At 37.9% G+C, this 22,062-nt stretch overlaps 1 protein-coding gene across 2 annotated transcripts in view; it reads left to right on the forward strand.

The window, feature by feature from the left end:
* The window catches only part of GPC5 (glypican 5), a 1,410,504-nt gene that overhangs the window by 356,947 nt on the left and 1,031,495 nt on the right, over positions 1-22,062 (forward strand). The window lies entirely within an intron of this gene.

Consider the following 22,062-nt stretch of genomic DNA (forward strand, 5'->3'; position numbering starts at 1 on the left):
TGTGTGTCTGTTTGAAGCAGTATTTATTTCTATGTTGTCAATTGTTCTCAAGCTTAGGAGTGAAATTTTTTCCCATTTTTCCCTTCATTGTCTAGAATTTCTTTGACATTTTCTTTTCCTTTGCTTCCTATAACTGATTGTACTCTGAAGTAATCTCCTGAGCTTGAGAAAGTCCTAAATTCTCCCTCCGTAATCTATAACAGTGGTCAGTAATAACTGGCTGGGAATTGGTCTTTTGATTTTACAATGCTGGTGATTGTAATAGAATGAAGGCTTGGGTTGCAGTGGGACTTGAATGTCTTCATGTATTTTATTTTTAAAAATCTACGAAAAGAGAGGGCCTTAAGCTTTCTGATTTACAAGCATGCCTACTCCACAGGAAGATAGGTGGTTTCGTTACCACGAGAGTGTTAAGTTCATTTAAAATATTATTAACAACAACAGAAAAAGAAATCATTAGCAAATTAAGCTTACCATGACAAGCATACACTCCAATTACATAAATGTAAATAATAAAAACTGTTTATGTATTTCTGTGTGATCATATTTACTGTAGTTTAAGCTTATTTCCTGATACAGTAAATGATTATTTCGTAGTTTATATCTGAATATCTCATAGAGATTCTTAGATTTTGCAGAAAAAATTATTAACTACAGGAACATAATTCAATTTAAATAAAATATTTGGCTGACATGGTTAGTGTTCTTTTTTCATTATGTTCTTTGAATGTTAGAGTGTATTTTCTAAATTTACATTTCTTGCCTTTATTGAGAGCACTCATAGGGTGCCTGGAACTTTGAGTTCTTTTAATCTTCATGTCTCTGAAAGTCCTGCCACTTGGATGTAATAATTAAATAATACTTTGACTTCTACTTTTTCCTCTCACCTTGTTCAAGTTAGAAATGAACTTTCTTGTGTATTAACGATTTTTCTACAAGGGCTAATGAGAATCCCATGGTGATTAATGGAAGGTCTAGTATATTTTATAAAAACATGTGATATATTTCATTACGTTATATCGTCTCATTTTAGAGCTGTAAGAACCTTCGTGTCAGCTTGTCCCCCTCCTCTCTACTGTTTGGTCTGCAGTTTCTATAACAAAGTGTTGCAGAACTCAGTGATTTGGGAAAACTTTACTTAGAGGGATAGTATTTTCAATTCAAAGAATATATTCTATAGCATATATTTCTTAAGACCTCATTCATGGTTTAGGAAAGCCTTTTTTTTTTTTTTTGAAAAGCTCATCTTTAGCAAGAATTCTCTGTACAAAGTAGCCACAATTCTGATAAAAACAAAACAAAACAAAACAAAAACGAGTGATTCGCATTATTCTCATTTGCTTCCAGCTTATTCTCCCTTTCGCTGTACCACCCAGCCTCCTGTCAGCCACTTCCAAGTGCACTGTCCGACTCCACTCTCCGGAGAACAGTTTATGCTTTGCCTTAACCTTCTCTCAAACACTCCTCTGCCTCATTACCTTAATTGCCATTTTCCTATCTTTGGGAATATTTTTTCTGCTTCATCCCAACCTCATGGGTCCACTACCCAGGTCCCCTCCTCTTGGCTCACCTGGGGGCCAACAAGCCTCACACTCTGGCTCTCTAGCGCCATCTCCAGGTGGCTTCCAAAATGAACATTTTTCAGCCCTGATTATTTTCTGGCAGTCAGCCAAGGTTTTACAAGCATTATCTCATTTAGTTCTCCCAAAACTTGACTCCCTAATGCTCCAAAGCAAGCTGAATGGGTGGTATCTCTTTTCTATTTGGTCTTGAGAAAAACTCTCATCTGTGCTTGCTTTTTAAAAAAAATATAGCATTTAAATTGTATTTTTATTTGTGGCTCAGCCAATTCTTGATGTACTTATGCAACAGGTTTTTTTAATTTTTCCTTCAAAGCAAAGTCAGTGCTAAAATCGAAATATCCATCATATCTGGTTAATTATGGTATCTTCACCATGGAATATTATGTGTGAGTCAAAAACTGTGCATATTTTTATCTGCTAATGTGGAATAATTTCAAATGACTATTAAATTAAAAATAGTTAAAGCTAGGATAGTGCCATTTTACCAGCAGATCTAAATAAGTAAAAAATAGCAATATTGGTTCTGCATAGAATATTTCTGAACAGTTACATGGAAACTGATAATATACTTAAGAAGTACTGGGGGCCTTTTTAAATTTACATTGTATTTATTTATGTTTAAGGAGAACAGATGTTGCAGTGATGTTAGAATTATGGACTATTATTGTTTTCTTTTCATAATTCTTTTTTGAAGTGAAAGTGCTATTTTTACATATAATTAATTTCTAGCTAACTTGGATTTTTCTAGTAATTTTTTGATATAGTTTTGTCAAAACAGTAATGGATATGGTTAAATACTGAACTAGTGACTCTGTCTAAGAAGTCTTTGAGATAAAGTCAAGTCCTGATGAATGTTGCAATCTTGAATTATTAGCTACTTTCTCCTAAAGAAAAGAGGAAGCATAGCAGTGATCACTGTGTGAAAGCACTAAGATCCTCCAATAAAACACTCATTTCAGATATCTGCACTTAGTTGAGATAAATAATGCTATCACATTTGGAAGAAATGAGTATCAAGTGAATGTATACTACGTTTGGGGATGATAGCGGTTTTTCTTTTCTTATGGTGTGTCATAAGACTCATCAGATTCATCCCAGAGAAATTATGCCACACACATCAGTAGGATAAATTGGTGGCCAAGACTGAGTCTATCATTCATGATAAGTGCAAAGTGATTACTTTGGCAAGACTTCTTCTCCTGAAGGCATTTTTTAGGAGATGATTGATAAGACTATTTATGTGCACCGACGTGCTGTCTCAAAGAATAGGAGAGCTCTACTGATTGTTTCAATATTATGACAGTCCTATAAAAATGGGTGAAATCACCTTTGTGCTCATAAAAAGAGGCGGAATTCCTTTGTGATTATAGCAGAAAATATCTCAAGTATCTGCAGTATCTAAGGAGTGTTTAATTTGTGAAACAAAATATCTATTTCAGTTCAAATGATTTTAAAGACGGCATGCCTGCCCCCTTATACTCTGCTTCCACATTGAGATCGACAGTTCTAAGAATTTATGGTTTAAGATGGAAACGTATTGCTGAATTCCACGCAGTCTCCATCTCTCTCTCTCTCTCTCCTATTGCTTCATCATGAAATGAAATTGTTCTCCAAAAGGCGTATTGTGTCCGTATTTCTGTCCTCAGAGCTCTGTTCTCAGTTCTCTGTGATTACAAATTGATTGTTTGATGGTTTGCGCTTGGGCTTTCCGAGTATTGACGTGCAGGTGACAGCTACTTAATTACCAGGGCTTCCTTTTCCTTTCTGATTAATAGACGCTTAATTCAGTTACTGTCCCTCAGTTTCCGGGAATTTATGACCTGCTCAACAACTCTCAGACTAGCCAGTAGCTGTGAGGTGTCCTCGTACAATTAATAATCCGCACAATTTCTACTTCGTCTTGAGTTATTGCTCCTTAATGCTTCTTTCATAATTCAGTGTTTTGCTTTCAAACTCTTATGATAAGGTGCCCCTTCCACCAGAATATAATTGAATTTTTAAAAAATCAGATAAAAATATAAAACCTTAGAAGTCTCTGAAGCTTTATACTTATCTATTATCGGATTCTCAGACAATATTATGTTTCCTGGAGATAGATAGATAGTAGATATATCCCACTGTATCTGTTTATTTAGTATTTATTTTGTGATACAAAGCTGTTAGCTGATTCTTGTATACACTTCCTTGGTTCATACAATTCTTTAAAAACTTAAAAATTTATTTTTATTTTTAATTGAAGTGTAAATATAATATCTTGTAACCTCATTTTTTCCCTTTACATTATCTATCTGAAAAGCTACTCATCTTCCCTCTTTCTTCTTCTTCCTGACCTTGCTTTCGTTCAACTATATTTTATTTACCTTTTTTTTTTTTTTTTTTAAACACCTGGCCTCGTTTGTAAATGTTAGGGACTACAAGGCAGTCAGGTCTCAGGATTGTTCCGGTTTTCATTGATGTAACTACCAGTCACTTTTCCTATGTTGCTTGTGCAAAGGCAGTATATTCTTCATGACTTAAACAACAATCTGTTTTGCATTTCTTTTTTTTTCCCCTTGAAATTTTGATCTATTCAATCAGGTTTCTAATATTGTTGAAGTATACCTTCATAATCGTCATCATTATTATCATATCTATGGCCCATATGATGTGGTTCAGAATTCAAAGAGGCTTAAGAGACACGGTTAGGAGACATCCCCACCCTGACCGCATCACAGCCGTCTTCTGTGGGCTCTGTTTCCCACTATTAGTGGAATGATTTTCAACTACGTCATTCTCTCCATGCAACTGTACCTATAGCTTTGCCAAACTCTGACTTTAATCTTGAGTCCTCATGGAACGTGTCCCCTCATTCATGTTTGTCATAACCTCTAACTCCACCATGACACCTCTCATACCTTTTGCATTTATATGTCATATATCTTCTCTCTTCTTGCCTACTGTGATTTCTTTCATAACAGAACTCTTGTATTACCTGACAGTTTAAGAATGATTAGTATCCTTGAACACCTGTCTGTAATTTTTTAAAGATAAGAGGAGTCTGAGGAACAGGAAGTTTTATAAGTGTTTTTGAGAACTGAAAGATTCGGGCACTGGGGAGGTGGGTTGGTGATAACACTTTGGTGGGTAGTATGTGGGTGCAAAGCTGAGTGCTGAAAGATGAGAAGAAAGATGAATCCTAAGAGTTTCTGCCTATGGCTGACTCTAGATGTTGGTTTGTTTTCTGACTTAATCTTAAAATCATGCGTGTCTCATTGTGTGGATTTCCATAGTTATTTTTGGGAAACCAGAGTCTAAAGACTCTAAGACGCTCATGTGTTCTGGGTTATATACATATGAGGTGTGATTGTCTTTATCACAGATGAGGCATCTGGGTTGGGTTGGATAAAGTGTGAAGGCCTGCCCAAGGTCAAACACCTGAGTTTATAATCCTCGGTAAGGGACAAACTGAAATACTTTTGCTCTTTTGTGAGAGAAATTAAAACAGACAAAAAAAAGTATGACTTTAGATATAAGGGACTGTCTGGTTTCATCCCGTTGTAGAATACACATTTCAGGTCCAACAGGACAAATGCAGGAATGGCTTGTGTGTTGGCTTTGCAGACTCTTGGTCATGTACGATCTTTCTCTGCCTTACTCTAGTACACTCGCTTGGCAAATAATTTTTCTTTAAATGGTGCCGGAAGTATTTTGGTTCTATAGAAAATGACATAGATGGTAGCAAGAGGATGCACTTTTTATCAATTTGCTCCAACTCCTGACCTTCCTCACTAGTGTTAAAACCTAGGAAAATACCCATTTCTCTCAGGTCAATACACAAATTTGGTCTTTTCTAAAAATGCTCCATTTATTTGGTAATAATTGCATTTTATCCCATCTTCTGAACTGAGATGTTTCTTCTGAATCTCTCTTCACTGGCTTAGTAAGTAACTTACTTAGCCTCATGTCTCCTGTTAAGAGTGTAATCATTAGGGGCGCCTGGGTGGCTCAGTGGGTTAAGCCTCTGCCTTCAGCTCAGGTCATGGTCCCAGGGTCCTGGGATCGAGCCGCACATCGGGCTCTCTGCTCGGCGGGGAGCCTGCTTCCCGCCTCTGTCTCTGCCTGTTTCTCTGCCTACTTGTGATCTCTCTCTCTCTGTCAAATAAATTAAAAATAAAAAAATCTTAAAAAAAGAATAAGGGAAGAGACGTCCTGTCCCTCCCTAAAAAAAAAAAGAGTATAATCATTATATTCAGGGAGTTGGACTCAGGTGAGAGTGGGAACTGCTCCATTAAACCCACTCAGAAGGCTCCTTTCTACCTTGTCACTAGAATGAAATCATGACCAATTCTCAAAAGCCTTTGGTCACTATTAGTGTTTAAGGGACGTTTTATTGTCATTAGTCCCATAACCAGTGTAAATTTAGTAATTAAATTCAATCCCATATAAAGTCCAACCTCTGTAACAAAAAGGTCTAGTCTAACTGAATAATCAAATCCCCAAAGTGGTCATTTCTCCCCATTTCTCAGTTGGGTGCTGAGTCAGTCTGGGAGGTGCCTGTGGTGGGGAGAGGACAATCTTGTGTTCTTCTCATCCACATACCGACCTCACGTTCTCCTTGACCTCAGACAATGTTTCTGACTCCCCCATGTTTGGAGCTTGACAGATGATGGGACAGAAGGGAGAGAGAAGTGGTGAGAGAAGGGAATGTTCTTTTTGACTGATAATTTTGTATTTCTCATTACTCAGTTCTAGCTTGGCAGGTTTGAACAGTTGATGTTTTGAGGCTTTGTGGGCTCAAGACAATGCCTCCTCCCCATTTTTCTCCCTTTGATGGTAAACCTCTGGCTTCTTGCTCCTGAGATCTTCTGGTGGAGTCTTTTTCTCCATTATGATCTTCTCTAGACCATAGAAGCTTTGCTTGTCTCTCTAGCTTTTGGTGGGAGTGTAACCTATGCCCTGTGTATCAGCCTCTCGTTACTCTACCGCTAGTCAGGGAACTTCCTCCACAGGCCCAGGCTGCCGTTCTTAGGCATAGATCTACTACCAGGCTTTTTAATCTTTTCAAACTCCAAGGATCCCTAAAGCCTCTCTCACTTAGGATGAATGAATGGGAGAATGTCACAACTGCCTAACAAGTTTCTTCAAAGAAATTCTTTGCTTCAAACTCTTCAGGCTCAATCCTTTTATATGATTAAGGTGGATATGAAGATGAGAAACTGAAAGCAGTTTCTAATCATCTGCTTTTCTTGTCTAGGATCCGAGTTTGGAATCATATCTATTGTCTTGTTCTTGGCTGAAATGGAAATAGAAAGCGGGTTATTTTAGCATCCTTTTGCCTGCATTTGGAACTGGTGTGTAGGAGACAGAAAACTAGACTCTATGTTTAAAACACTGTAAAGACTTTGAATGATTTGCAAAAGTAAGACATTGCCCCTACCTCTGGGGGGCTTAGAATCTAAAAAAAAGTAGAAGACATGTTCACACTGTGTACACATCAGAGGAGATGCTGTGAAGTGAGGGAGACCAAAAAAAATCCCACAGGCTTTCAAATAAAGGGTGGAAATCTCATTTGATTGAGGTGATTCAAAAAGTATTTAATAAAAGTTAATATGTGATATGGGTCTCCATTCATTTTTCCCATTCACTCATTTAAAATAACTTATCTAAAATATTTATGGATGAGATTAGATGATGTCTGGGATTTGCTTTTATAATAATTCAGTGAATGGGGAGAAAGAACCATACTATACATAAAACAAGATTTTCTCTGTGTGGATAATCGTGGGAGCTGTATTATGGGTACAGGGCTTGCTTATTCCCTTTATTTGTATAAGTTTTAAAATTCTGTAATAAAACACAGAGGTACAAAAATGACAAGACATAAAAAATTACATTGTCAAGTAGGTACTCTGTCACATTGTCTTAGACATGGGGGGCACAGTGATAGACAAGACAGACACGAACTATCTCTCATTAGATTAGGATATAGAGGAGATGAATATGGAACAAATAATTACAAGTATGAGTAGTTTGCAGAATCTTTAAGGTTGGATGGAATTTTAATCAGCAGACTTGGAAGCAAGAAAAGAGTGAGTGCAAATGCAGTCTCAAAAGAAATGCCTCAAGTTTGATGGCCTATTAATTGCATTATTTCCATTTGTAGGTAACCTTTCAGATTATCTTTTCTCCTCAATACTCTTTCATTTGAGCTTAATGGGCATGTCCTGACTATTTAGTATTAAGCTTCCCTTTTGTTCATTATACCAGCTATTCATTCAGAAAGCCCTTAAAACCCAGAGGTTATAAATGTTAGGCTCAGGAGCCAGGCTACCAAGGCTCTCAGGAAAGATTAGCCACTTACTAGTGAAGTAAATTCAGGCACATTCATTAACCACTAATTGTATCAGTTATTCTATTTTTAAAATATGGCTGACAATAATACCTGTCTCATATTTGAGAATTAAATGTTGTTCACAGAAACAGTTTAGAATCCTAGCTATCACATAGTAAACATTCATCAACTATTAAATTTTCTTTTAAACACTGTATACTCATTTACTTCAGTGCAAAGGAAACTCTATTGGATTGAACTTCTCTCTTCTTTAAATGAGTTCTACCATGAATCAGAACTGTCTGAAGACAATTATCATATGATCTCCCTGATATGAGGAAGTTGAGAGGCAACGTGGGGGGTTTGGGGGGTAGGGAAGGAATAAATGAAACAAGATGGGATCGGGAGGGAGACAAACCATAAGAGACTCTTAATGTCACAAAACAAACTGAGGGTTGCCCGGGGGAGGGGGGGTAGGTAGAGGGTGGTTGGGTTATGGACATTGGGGAAGGTATGTGCTATGGTAAGTGCTGTGAAGTGTAAACCTGGTGATTCACAGACCTGTACCCTGGGGCTAATAATATATCATATGTTAATAAAAAAATTTAAAAATTTTTCAAAAAGACTTTCATCTGGAAAACAAAGATAAGTATGGGGGTTAGTTTACAAGTCAGTAAAAACTATTATTAGGGATCTTGGTTTGGGAGTAGGAGATAGTCCCTTGTTAATATTTTAATGATATTATTTAATATTTTATATGATAATTTCATTGAGATTGTAAGTAAAGAATATATGTCTGAATAGGAAGTTAATCAAATACTCTTAACTGTGGAAAATTATTGCCCAACTTGCACCCACACAACATACCAGTTTTCTGGGGCCCCTGGGTGGCTTAGTTAGTTAAGTGACTGCCTTTGGCTCAAGTCATGATCCCAGGGTCCTGAGATTGAGCCCCATATCTGGCTTCTTGCTCACTGGGGAGTCTCCTTCTCCCTCTGCTTCTGCCACTCCCTCTGCCTATGCTCTCTCTCTATCAAATAAATAAATAATTTTTTTTTTAAATCAGTTTTCTTAAGGGATCATTAAAGGTTAAGGTACAGGGCTCCTGGGTGGCTCAGTGGGTTAAAGCCTCTGCCTTCGGCTCAGGTCATGATCCCAGGGTCCTGGGATCGAGCCCCACATCGGGCTCTCTCCTTACCAGGGAGCCTGCTTCCTCCTCTCTCTCTCTCTCTCTCTGCCTGCTTGTGATCTCTGTCAAATAAATAAATAAAATCTTAAAAAAAAAATAAAGGTACAAAGAAAAAAACACTATAAAGATAAAAATATTTTACTCCTAAGCAGTAGTTTGGGAATATTCAGTCACTAGCTGTAGCATCTTAGGGTTGATCATTAATGAACTACCAGTTAACTGGAAATAAATAAATCTCCAAGACCATACTAAATTTCACACACCAGATTGTTTAGGTGACATGACAGTTTTAAGGCTGCTCTACTTCTAGCCATTTCTTTCCATCCATTAGATTCCCAAAGGAAATACACACTGTGAAGAATCCCTAGAACAAAATTTGATTGAACGTCAGCCATCACCGTGTCTCTACCCAGTTTCTTGCCAGACCTCCACGGTACACACAAACTGTATTTAACTTGTTAACTTGTTTCCATCAAGGACTGTGTGTAGAGGAAGATTAAAGAAAAAAATAGTGAGATAAAAGTGTACTGAAGTGGAAACCTAAAGGACCTTTTACCATCTGTTTGGCACAGAAGTTGTTATCTCTTTGGGGTTACGGATTTCATCACAGTTCCGTAGATGTGTGACTCCCAGACTGTGTTATTGCAAAACAGCTGCCGTCTAAAAGGCCTCCAGGATGCCTACACCTATTTTAGCCAGAGTAGTTCCTTTTTGATCCTTCTTTTTCTTATTGAGCTTACACGCAAGAAACTCTTCCCTTTTCAGTAAAATAGGTAAGTTTGCTAAACTATAAAGAAGACACATAGCTTTTCTTAGTCTAGTCCTATATATCCACAGCAGAGCCTATAAATTCATCACCGGATAATTTATTATATTTTAAAATAAAATGCCAGAAGACAGAAGAAAGAGAACTGCCACTTATTCATAATCCTTTCCTCTTCAAATAGACTCCAGCATAGTCTCATAAATTTTATTAGAACATCTCATCAGTTATTAGCACATTTTATTGCCCAACCAACAAAATCCTTATTTTCTGATGCATTCTTCAAGGCAAATATATAAGCTTTGTTAGATGTGGTTGAAATGGGTTTCCAAAATCTGATTTGAACCTGCTTGCATATTAATGAATGTAACGTTTGAAGAATATTGACCTTTATGTTTTGGCATGCCTGATTAATATAATTATTTCTTTCATTGTTCTGAAGATTTCATTTCTCATAACTATACTGAAAGCAGGAAGTATTTTAAGTATTTTAAGTATTTTAAGATTTTTGTTGTTTTCCTAGGGAAATAGATGATTGCATATTTTTTTCAGTGTTTGTATAACCTACTTACAAAGCTCTATCTCTAATCAGTTTTATATGTAATGACAGTCACAATGAGTTCAAGATATAAATTTTTTAGATATTGAATAAGAAATCCAGGAGTCTTACAATCATGAAGGAAATGAATCTCAAGTTTGAAAAGTAGCTTAAAAGTCAGTCCATCCTATGCAGTATAAAGCTCTAAAGAATGACTGGGAGAAGGGGAAATGCAATAAGAAAATTTGCACTTTGGGATGCCTGGGTGGCTCAGTGGGTTAAGCCTCTGCCTTCGGCTCAGGTCATGATCTCAGGGTCCTGGGATCGAGTCCCGCATCGGGCTCTCTGCTTGGTGGGAAGCCTGCTTCCCCCCTCCTCTGCCTACTTGTGATCTCCCTCTCTGTCAAATAAATAAAAATCTTTAAAAAAAAAAGAGAAAATTTTGCACTCTATACACTTCAAAGTAGTGCTTACATTGTTTTATAACATGCCATGTTATTATAATCCAAAAATGGTATTTCCATCATAAGAAATACAATATAATTTTTGAATTTCTTCTATCAGTATTAGCCAAACTTTAACCTGAACTGGTAAATTGCTACACATTTCCTTCCTACAGCAAAAAGCCTTCCTTTCCTATAAATTGAAGTCTCTGCTGTCAGGTAATACATGTTGGCAATACATGATGTGTGATGATATAAACATATTCATATAAATTTTATATGAATTAAATATGAAATGACAGTTGTGTATTAGATGAAATATCTGTCCCTTTTTGGATTATTCTAGACAGAATCTAGGCATTTTTAGGTATATTGAATCATTAAATCCACAGTATTTTGTGTAATATATTTAAATTGTTTTGTATCAAGCAAAATTAGTATCATCTTTTAGTTAGCATGGGATATTTAAATATAAGGAGTAGCAAAGCAGTAAAAAATCTTTGGTGCTGTTGGTTCAGGAATGAGTCACTGCCATCTAATTTGAAGTCACTATTGTCAATGAGATATGTGGTTCTTCAGAGGTAAGAATTTGATGTTCTGCTGGGTAAGAGCCATAGCATCAGTGAAATCTACAGTGAGTGGGATTTTTATGTGATGGGCATAGAGTAACGTATTAGATGTATTAGTTAGGGTTCTCCAGAGAAATAGAATGAATGGTATCAATAGTATCTATCTCTCTCTGTATCTATCTATCTTCTCTCATCTGTATAGAGAAAGAAATGTTAAGGAATTGGCTTGCGTCGTCTTGGAGGCTGGCAAGTCATAGATTTGGAGAGCAGGCTGACTGATGGCAGATTCTGGAAGAAGTTGATATCTTAGTCTTGAGTCCAAAATCTATCTGGAAGTAGAATTCCTTCCTCTCCTGGATTCCTCAGTTTTTCTTTTAAGGTCTTCAACTGATTGGACAGGGCCCACCCACACCATGGAGGTAATCTTCTCTATGAAGAGTCTGTTTAAAAATGTTAATAACACCTGAGGGAACCTGGGTGGCTCAGTTGGTTAAACTCTTGATTTCAGCTCAGGTCGTGATCTCAAGGTCGTGAGATTGAGCCTGGTGTTGGACTCTGCACCGGTTGTGGAGCCTGCTTGGGATCCTCCCTCTACCTCTGCCCCTTCCTCCCCTCCCCTGCTTACTCACTCTCTCTCTCTCAAAATAAATGAATGAATGAATGAATGAATTGAATTAAATAAATGTTAATCACATCTAAAAATACCTTCACAGCAACATCTAAACTAGTGTTTGAGGAAAATGTTAGGTACCATAATCTAGCCAAGTTGAAACATGAAATTAATCATCACAAGTAATATTCTAGGTGAAGAATGAGAAGGTAAGTAAGTGCTGTTTTGGAGCTGATGTACTGGAGATGGGTGTGGAAGAGGCTGTGTTCCATTAAGTCTCCAGAGAAAACTCTGGAGGAATCATATTTAAGCTGAAAATGTGGTAAGATGTTGTTTTTCTAAGTAGAGAGAGTATCCTGTCTTGTCTGTTCCAACCAGCATGCTTGGAACAGAAAGATATGAAGGACATGGAGGAATTGTCTATCATGGATTGTATATTGTAGAAGGAGCCCCTAATCACAGAGGCCAGAGGAGAAGTTTAGATCTTATTCTAGATGCTTTGAGAAGTCATCGCAGGTATCAAGCCAAGACTAATACAACCTGGATGCTTCATGGAGAGTAATTTTGAATATAAAGTCGAGAGAAAACAAACACACACAGTCATACTGGTTTGTATTGGCCAATCTGTGTGTGTTGTGTGTGAGAGAGGAAAAATGAGAAAGAGAAAGAAATAGCACATGCACCTCTAAAGAATAAAAAGTCATCCATAATGAATGAAAATCTCTCACATTTGTGTTATCCGGGAAAGTCTTGTTTGCAGAGCAACACTTACTACAAGGAAACTATGAGTATATAATCACGTGGAGGATAAAACAGGCACAATGTGTATCACGGAGGAACTCCTGCTACCTGCTCCAACAAAGTCTTCCTCAAATGAGTGAGAAAAACACTAAAATCTAATAGAAGAGCGGACAAAGTACATGAATAGAGAGAGCATAGGAACTTATTAGGGTCTCTTAAACTTATAAAAATTACTCTCAATCATACAAATTAAAGAATTCTTAACACAAATTAAATAAAAGCAAATTAAAATTTAAAAAATTTTCACTTATGCTAATTAAAATAATTAAATTTGATAATTCACTGCAATGACCAAGGTGTGGAGAAAAAGTTATCTCCATCCCCCAATAGGAAAGGAAATTATTTCTACATCTTTGAAGGGCACTTGGAAAACATCTGTCAATATTTCAAATGCACATGACCTTTGAATCAGTTGCTTAACATTTAGGAATTTATCCTCAGATTTACTAATACATGTAAACAAAAGAGCATGCATTGCATATAGTTTATGGTAACATAAGGTATGGATGCCCCAAAATGCCTGTTAATAGGGAAATAATTAATGGGTAAGGTATATTCAAAAATAGAATATAAGGCAGATTTTTGAAAAGAAAGAGGTAACCATAGCTGTAGTGATATGGAAATAGCTAGAGAAGAGGAGGAGTGGAGGATATGTATAGGAAGAAAAAAATGATTGCTTATATTTCCATGTGCTTTTATAATTTACTTACCATGTGCTTTCGGTCCTGTTCCCCCCCAAAAAAGCAATTAAAAATAAAATTACCCATGTAGGGGCACCTGGGTGGCTCAGTGGTTAAATCCTCTGCCTTCGGCTCATGTCATGATCTCAGGGTCCTGGGATCGAGTCCCGCATCAGGCTCTCTGCTCAGCAGGGAGCCTGCCTCCTCCTCCTCTCTCTCTCTGCCCGCCTCTCTGCCTACTTGTGATCTGTCTGTCAAATAAATAAAAAATAAATAAATAAAATAAAATAAAATAAAATTACCCATGTAAATGTTAAAGGAAAATTATGTCTTTCTGAAATTCAGAAAGATGTCTTGCTTAAGAACAATATCTTGAAAAGCCCATGGATCAAATAAAATAAAAGTAAATTGGCCAATAAAATAAAAGCAAATAGAATTTCTTAAATATTGTTTCAGTGTAAGGCTTAGAATTATTTGAGAAACAAATTGCACGAGACAGAGAGAAAATGCTAACTTGAGCACCGAAGATCAAAGCAGTGGTTTAGAGATTAGAGAGTGTTGGGGGCAGACTAGGACTGCCTGGACTCTGCTCTCCTGACTAACTAAATAGACCCCACACCCAACCTGGTTCTCACATGTCGTGCCCCTTATGAGGAGGTGTACTATGGACTGAATGTGCCCCTTCCCCCAAATTCATGTTGAAACCTAACCTCCAATGTAATGGTATTAGGAGTAGGGCTTTTGGGAAGTGATGATGCTCTGACCTCAAGAATGAGGTTAGTGCTTTGATAAAAGAGACCCCAGAGAGATCCCTCACCCCTTCCCCCATATGAGGACACAGTGAAAAGATGACGATCTAGGACCAGGACTGGACTTCTCAGTAGACACTGCATTTCCTGACACCTTGATCTTGGACTTCCCAGCCAACAGAGCTGTGAGAAATAAATGTGTGTTATTTATAAGCCCCCCCCCCCCATCAGTACTATTTCTTTTAAGCAGCCCTACTGGATGGAGGAAGATAGGTTGGATGGAGATTAGGAGAGAACATGGTGATTGGAAGTAAGGTCTTTTCTTGTTTCTTTGGTGACTTTATTTTATTTTATTTTATTTTTTAAATTTATTTATTTGACAGAGAGAGATCACAAGTAGACAGAGAGGCAGGCAGAGAGAGAGAGAGAGAGGGAAGCAGGCTCCCCGCTGAGCAGAAAGCCCGATGTGGGACTCGATCCCAGGACCCTGAGATCATGACCTGAGCCTAAGGCAGCATCTTAACCCACTGAGCCACCCAGGCGCCCCTTTGGTGACTTTATTATGGTTCTTGTAGTATCGTATCAGAGCAAATCAGTTTATCAAGTGGATGGTTTATTATGTTTTAAAATAAAATGGAAGAGAGATATGGCATAATATTCACCCTGGAAGTTCATGTAGAAGGAGCATGTGAGGGGTATGATAAAAAATTAAATTAATCCCAGATCTGGAGAAGGCATGGGAAGACATTTGGCAATTGGATAGGGTTCTACATTTTTATCTAAGTTTCTTTATACAAAACCATACATTCAGGAATGCTATTTTCCAATACATCACCAGCAATACATTTGCTTTTATTTTCTGAAATTTATATTTTGATCTGCCTTATTATTTTATCTAAGCCCTGTACTTTCCCCTACAAAAATGTTTTTTTTATTTCATCTAATTAATTAGTCAAGAAAAAAGTTGTGTTTTTTTTTTCATGTCAGCTAGCTCATTAGTAAGGAAGAAAGATGTTTATTTAAAAGACATACTAATTTTATTACATGAAGACTTCACCTTGAAGAAGATGTGGGAAAATAGAGTTAAAAGGAAATGCAATGTGACATTCCCTGACGGAAACAATGGACAAACTTAAGTTGTTTATATACATATATTTTTTATGTTCTGATTACATAGTGATTTTAGTTCCCTGAGTATCAGGCCCCCACCCCAGGCCTTCACTGAATCAGAAACCCTGGGGTAGGACCAGGAATCTGAGCTCTCCAGATGATTCTGATGACTAGTCAAGTGTGAGAGCTGTTGCCTTAGGGCATCATAATTTTGTTTTAATAATTATAATTTTTTCTATGACTTTAGACTTTTAAAATAGGGAGGAACCCATTTCCCTCCTAAGGAAGTTTAGATTTCATGATGTGATAAATCTTATTGTAGAAATGATGTGATCCTTGTTTGGATAAAGATTTTAGAGCAGACTTGATATCTGATAGAATTCCATTTTGATATACAGAGCACCTTCTACATAATGAATTTTGCATATCAGATGGCTGAAGCCTTTACCCAGCCAGAATTTTAAGTGTTGCATATTCTGGAAGAAAAGCATTGATCAAGTCCTTCTTGGATATTTAGTATCACCGATGCAAATTAATTATTTAAGCCACATTTAGATCTGTAGCAGTGCTTTGGAGGTAAGGCGTTTGAAAATCACTGCTCTTTCATGCAAATATACAAAATACAATATATAGAGTTTTGCATAATAATAGGTATTTTGGGGTTTCTGATACTGACCATAATAGACTGCTGAGTAACTGCAAATAAATGTAAGATTGATATCAATCATACTTGTTCTTAGTATAATATCTCCAGAAAAAAACAAAACAAAACTGGAAGGGAAACTCATGAGTTATTAATGATAGTATTATTTAATTTAAAAGAAGTGTTAGGAATAGAACAGATCATCTCCACACAAGACTGAATATTTATTTATAATTTTTTGTGTATGTATTTTGGGTGAAGATTTCTGTTTGGAACATGATGTTTTCAAAATCATCTGGTTCTACAGTTTTTAATTTTTTTTTTAAGAATATTTTGGCCAAAGTTTCCATGCCTGGCCCAGACCCTCAGATTAAACTATCTCCAGGTTGTAAAAGCTTCAGGACTGGGCAGCTAATTAGGAATTTTTTCATGCAAGATGCAAGTCAGTTTCTCTTCGGGATTCTCTCCATATCAACATCGCAAGCCTCAAGAGACATACACAAACCTGATCCATTAGTGCGTCTATCGACATAATTTATCATGCTTTTCTTTAAATGTGTGTCTTTTGGGAACTGTTCACCAACAGACTTTATTATTATTTTTATCATTTACTTATCTTTAAAAAAAATTTAATGCCATTCCTGGGAAAACACATGGTTGTTTTGGGAGGCCTAATTAGCAGTTTCCTGTTCATTTTACTTGCAAATGTATTGCTTTCCTCTCTAGAAGTTTTGTAACAGCCCAGATGACAAATTGTTTAAGCTTCATAAAGATTTCACCAACTAAACAAACTGTTTAGCTTTAATTCGAAAGAAACTCCACAGTAGCTTATGGGTGGTACAGTATGGAGAGCAGTGCCACCTGTCCAGAGGCTTCTCAAAGGATGTAGAAGTCAAGCATCTTTCTGTCTCTTGTCTGACTCGATGAAGCAAATGATTTCTAACTGCATACAAATGAGCATGAGTAACTTGACATCTTGAACACTGTAAGCAGCTTCAAAAGAAATTCCCTATTTAAAAATTTCTCTTACGGGATTTTGGTTTTCTCTCTGCTGAATCTTGTCTGACAAATATTTATGTGGTGCCTACTATGTGGGAGGCTCTGTTGAAAGATGTTTAACAAATATTTATGTAGTGTCTACAATGTGCCCATTAAAAATGCGTAGCAGCGACCCTTGCCTTCTCGGGAATGACAGCAGCTGGGGTAGGCTTAGTGCATGTTGGGAGACTGCCTTGGGATACACTGACCAAGCACCCAGAAGTCAGGCAGGGAGGGACCTGGAGGCTTCTGCTGGTTCCTTCATACCCCACTCTCTTCTTGACCTACAGCACCCTATGTTCCTCTACTCCGGAAGTGTTGGTCAACAACACAGCCAGCACCTTCTCCACAGAATTGCCCCTGGGCTCAGAGTCCAGGCATTACTCCTCAAACCCAGTCCCCAGGCCCCCGTCTTGGGGTAATGACTGAGGTCCACAGAGGAGCATCATTGCCTCCAGGTGGACTCAACTTCCTGCCACAATCTGTGCTTCCCTTCTTCCTGGTGAGTTCAGAGGAAGTTAACCTCCTCACCCTCCCCCACCCCCACCCCAGACCTGTTCTTGCTGAGGTTTTATCTTGGTTCAACCCTGCCATCTTCACTCTCCTGTGCCTGACAGCACCATCTCCAGTAAATCTCTTGAACCCACTCCTGAGGAACCTGACTTAACAGAGCGATTTTCACAGAGACCTGCAGAGTAAGTAGAAGCTGGCTGGATGAAAAGGGTAAGAGAAGAGGATTTCATGCAGAGAAAACCCCAACTGTGAAGTCTCACGGGGAAAAAGAGTAGAGTGGGGAGTCTGGGACAAGCATTAAAGGGTGAGAAGGAGCTGGGAGAGAGGAGTTGGTAATGAGAGGTGAAGCTGGAGAGTTAAACATCTTTGTAAACCACATTACGTCGATCCTAATTAACGCCAAAAACTGTGAAAAATCCAGATTATCACCTCTATTTTAGTCTACAAAACACATGTGATAATTTGAAATAATTTATGGGAGATATTTTAAAATAGTGTTCTAAGATTAATTGCTTTGACTATACTGCAGGTTAAAAGGGCTGCTTTCAGGAACTACACCTAAATTTTGGGTTCAACCCCCGTCCCGGGCCCAAAATTATAAGGATGTAGCAAGCAGACAGTAGGCAGTGTTGCCAACCTGCTGAAATTCTCACTTATTCTCCTTTCCAAAGGAAGTTCTCTAAAATGCACTACAAACAAACTGAGGGTTACTGAAGGAAATAGGATGACCCGGTCGTGGGTATTAAGGAGGGCACGTGTTGGGATAAGCACTGGGGATTAGGATGTGGTTGTTTTGCAAGGTGCCATTATTCAGCATACTATAGGTATCTCGTATAATCCAATATATTACAAAATAGTTTATAAAACTTGGCAATTTACTTCTCTGTTACTCTCAGAGAACAAAATAATAGGAAAACAAAGTATGTGAAGATTGTAAGTAAAGCATCATACGTTCCATAATTTCTTGGTGCCAGAGGGCAAAATAAAATGTCAAAGAAAAGTCCAGATTATAATGATATGATGATGATAACCAATAAATTAAATATTTAATATTAAAAATGTCACGTGAAGAACATGCTATAAATCTATAAAACATAATTTTCTTTAATTGCCCATTCTTTTTGTTTAATTTGAGTATACATAGAATGTTACATTAGTTTCAGGTGTCTAACTTGGTGATTTGACAAGTTTATACACTCCTCTGTGTTCTCCACAAGTGTGGATACCATCTGTCCCTTTACATGGCTATCACAATATCATTGACTGTATTCCTTATGCTTTGTTTTTTATTCCCATAACTTACTCATTCCACAACTGGAGACCGTATCTCCCTTTCTCCTTCACCCATTGTGCCCAGCCCTCCACGCCTCTCCCCTCTGGCGACCATGAATGTGTTCTCTGTATTGATAATTTTGATTTTTTTTTCTTTTTTTAGATTCCATTTATGAATAGAATCATATGGTAATTGTCTTTCTCAGTCTGACTTATTTCACTTAGCATGAGACTCTGGGTCCATCCATGTTGTTTCAAATGGCATGACCTCATCCTTTTTTATGGCTGTGTAATATCCCATTGCATATATATCTCATATTTTCCTTATCTATTCATCTATTGATGGACACTTTATAGCTGCTACCATGTCTTGGCTGTTATGCACATTGGTGCAATAAATACAGGGTTGCATGTATCTTTTTGAGTTAGTGTTTTTGTTTTCTCTAGGTAAATATCCAGTAGTGGAATAAAAAACAAAGTGTCTCTTTGTTTTTTAAGGATTTTATTTATTTGACAGAGAGAGAAAGAGAGAGACAGAGAGAGATCGCAAGTAGGCAGAGAGGCAGGCAGAGAGAGAGGAAGGGAAGCAGGCTCCCCGCTGAGCAGAGAGCCTGATGTGGGGCTCAATCCCAGGACCCTGAAATCATGACCTGAGCCGAAGGCAGAGGCTTAACCCACTGAGCCCCCCAGGTGCCCCTAGTATCTCTATTTTTAATTTATCAAGAACCCTCTATACTGTTTTCCATAGTGGCTGCACCAATTTACATTTCCACCAACAGTGCACAAGGCTTCCTTTCTCCCTACATCCTCACCAATGCTTGTTTCTTGTCTTTTTCATTTTAGCCATTCCGTTAGGTGTAAGCTAATATCTCATTGTGGTTTTGATTTGCATTTCCCTGATGATTAATGGTGTTGAGCATCTCTTCATGTGCCTGTTGGCCATTTCTGTGTCTTCTTTAGAACAATGTCTACTCAGGTCCTCTGCCCATTTTAAAATCAGATTGCTTGGTTTTTTGGTAGTGAGTTGTATGAGTTCTTTATACATTTTATATATTAACCTCTTATTGGCTATATCATTTGCAAATATCTCCTCCCATTCTGTAGATCGTCTTTTAGTTTCATTGATGGTTTCCTTTGCTGTGCAAAAGTTTTTTATGTTGATGTAGTCCCAATAACTTATCAGATGGAAAGCATGTATTTAGTGTAACATTTTCCATAACAGATCTTATTGTAACCCAAGTTTTAAACATATTTATTTTGATACATTCTGTAACCAGGCAGTAATCTCCGAAGGGGATTCTTCAAAAGCTTTGGGCTTCATTACTGTGTATATAATCTATTATGTGTGTATGTTACAGTTCCAGTGAAGCAAATTTATAAAGTCTATATAAAAGATGAAAAAATTACTTCTACATTACTTCTTACTGCCAGACATTGGACTAAATTAAAGGTTATTTTCTTAAACTGAGCACTTCTCTAGTATTTGAGTTGTAAGTAATGTCACATTTCTCTTTGTTTGGACCTCAAATTGTAATAGTGTGTAACTTTCCATAGATAAGCTGATCTGAAAATATATGCAGAAGTATAGTGCTGAGTGGGAATTTAACTTGCGCTTGTGTTCCTCCTATAATTCTTAGATTGGTGTCTCCGTTCTACCAGCATTCTTACTGTACTTGGACCCCCATCCCCCTGTCAGATTTGTGTAAGAGACTCCTAATCCATCCACCTGCCATCTCCCTTATGAATTCATGAATCGGCAATGCAATTCCTTGCCTAAAACCCCCTTCAGAGTGTGAATTTTCTCTTTCCCTGTAGACTTATCACTTTTTACTCTCTCCACCACCTCTCCAATCCAGGCATATCAAATGTTCTTTCACATCAGTGCAGTTTGGGGCTGGCCTTCACTCTTCCTGGAGTTTTCCCAACCTTTCACAATAAAGAAGCAATGTTATGTTTTTATAAGGTTGGATCAACTGACCATTTTCTTCTTTGGGGTTCCTTGTACTGGCTGCATACCCCGTGATAGCATTTGGCTGAGACATGCATTAATCACTTGCTGAGATGTCTACCTCTTTCACTGGACCGTTCCACGGGTGAGGGTCCCAGGCTTCATCTTAGTGAGATTCAGGAATGTCTGGCAAAGTGGAACTGCGAGCGTGGGTGGCTAGGACTCTACTCACTGCAAGAATCTTCTAGATCTAAGAAGGAACAGTGACCTCTGTGGATAGAGAAGTGGTTCAGTTTCAGGGGCACCCTTGTGTCTGCCCCCTCGAATTTATTTCCCAGCTTATTCCCCATTGGGTATAGAAATATGGGAGTGAGGGACACTCCCAGACACTGCCTCAGACCACCAGAGGGTTTCGGAATGCGGAGCATCTGTAGACCCGTGATAGTGCCTCAGAGATCAGGGGGAAGCACCTGAGGAAGCCGAGATTATGTTTCCTGGTAGAGATCAGGATGCTGAATACAGCAGGAGCGCTGGTGTTTCATGACTGTGTGAACAGGGGCAGTCTTCTGGGACACCTCTTGGGGATTCTCAGAAACCTCTAATTTCAAGAGCTTTTTAGGAAGCCCAGATTTTGCTTTCTGCGGGCAATGATCATTAGGGTGGAAAATAAGTTTCTGTGACCTTGTGTGTTTATACAGTCTTGTAGGGTCTGAGGAGACAGTTTACAGATCAATGTTAGAATTGCGTCCAGTTAATCAGGATAGGGAGCGTTACTACGTTCTGGAACCAGGCTACAACTAAGCACTTTGTATTATCTCCTATTACTACCTATTGAGGGGATATCTCTATTTTCAGTAGGACCAAGTAGGGATTGGAGACACTGAGTCAGAGACACAAGAACCTATCAGCAGTAGAGCAGCAGAACCAAAGCTGGAAGTGATGCCCGATCTCCTGTTATTTCCACTGTTACACTCTAGTGCCAATTCTTCGTAAATTGCATGTGTCTGTGATGAGTGACTGAATAAACAGATGCAAGTGTATTTTTTCATGTAAGGAACAGCACAGTAGTTGTCTACACTGCAATTCTGAGTATTTTTCAAGTGCTTGTAGGTAATAAGACAATGAGTAAGATGGCAGTGTTGAAGTCTAATTTACTGGTCAAATCTTGGTGCAGTGTCCAAAAAATACCATTCATGCAACCATCAGAAAATAATTAAATCTCTCTCAGTACTCCTTCAAAGCTCTCTTTAGTTCCTGCCAATACACACCTACTTTAACATTATAATGTATAACTGCCCAATAA

Source organism: Lutra lutra, chromosome 3 (assembly GCF_902655055.1).
Source record: "Lutra lutra chromosome 3, mLutLut1.2, whole genome shotgun sequence".
Taxonomy (NCBI): Eukaryota; Metazoa; Chordata; class Mammalia; order Carnivora; family Mustelidae; genus Lutra; species Lutra lutra.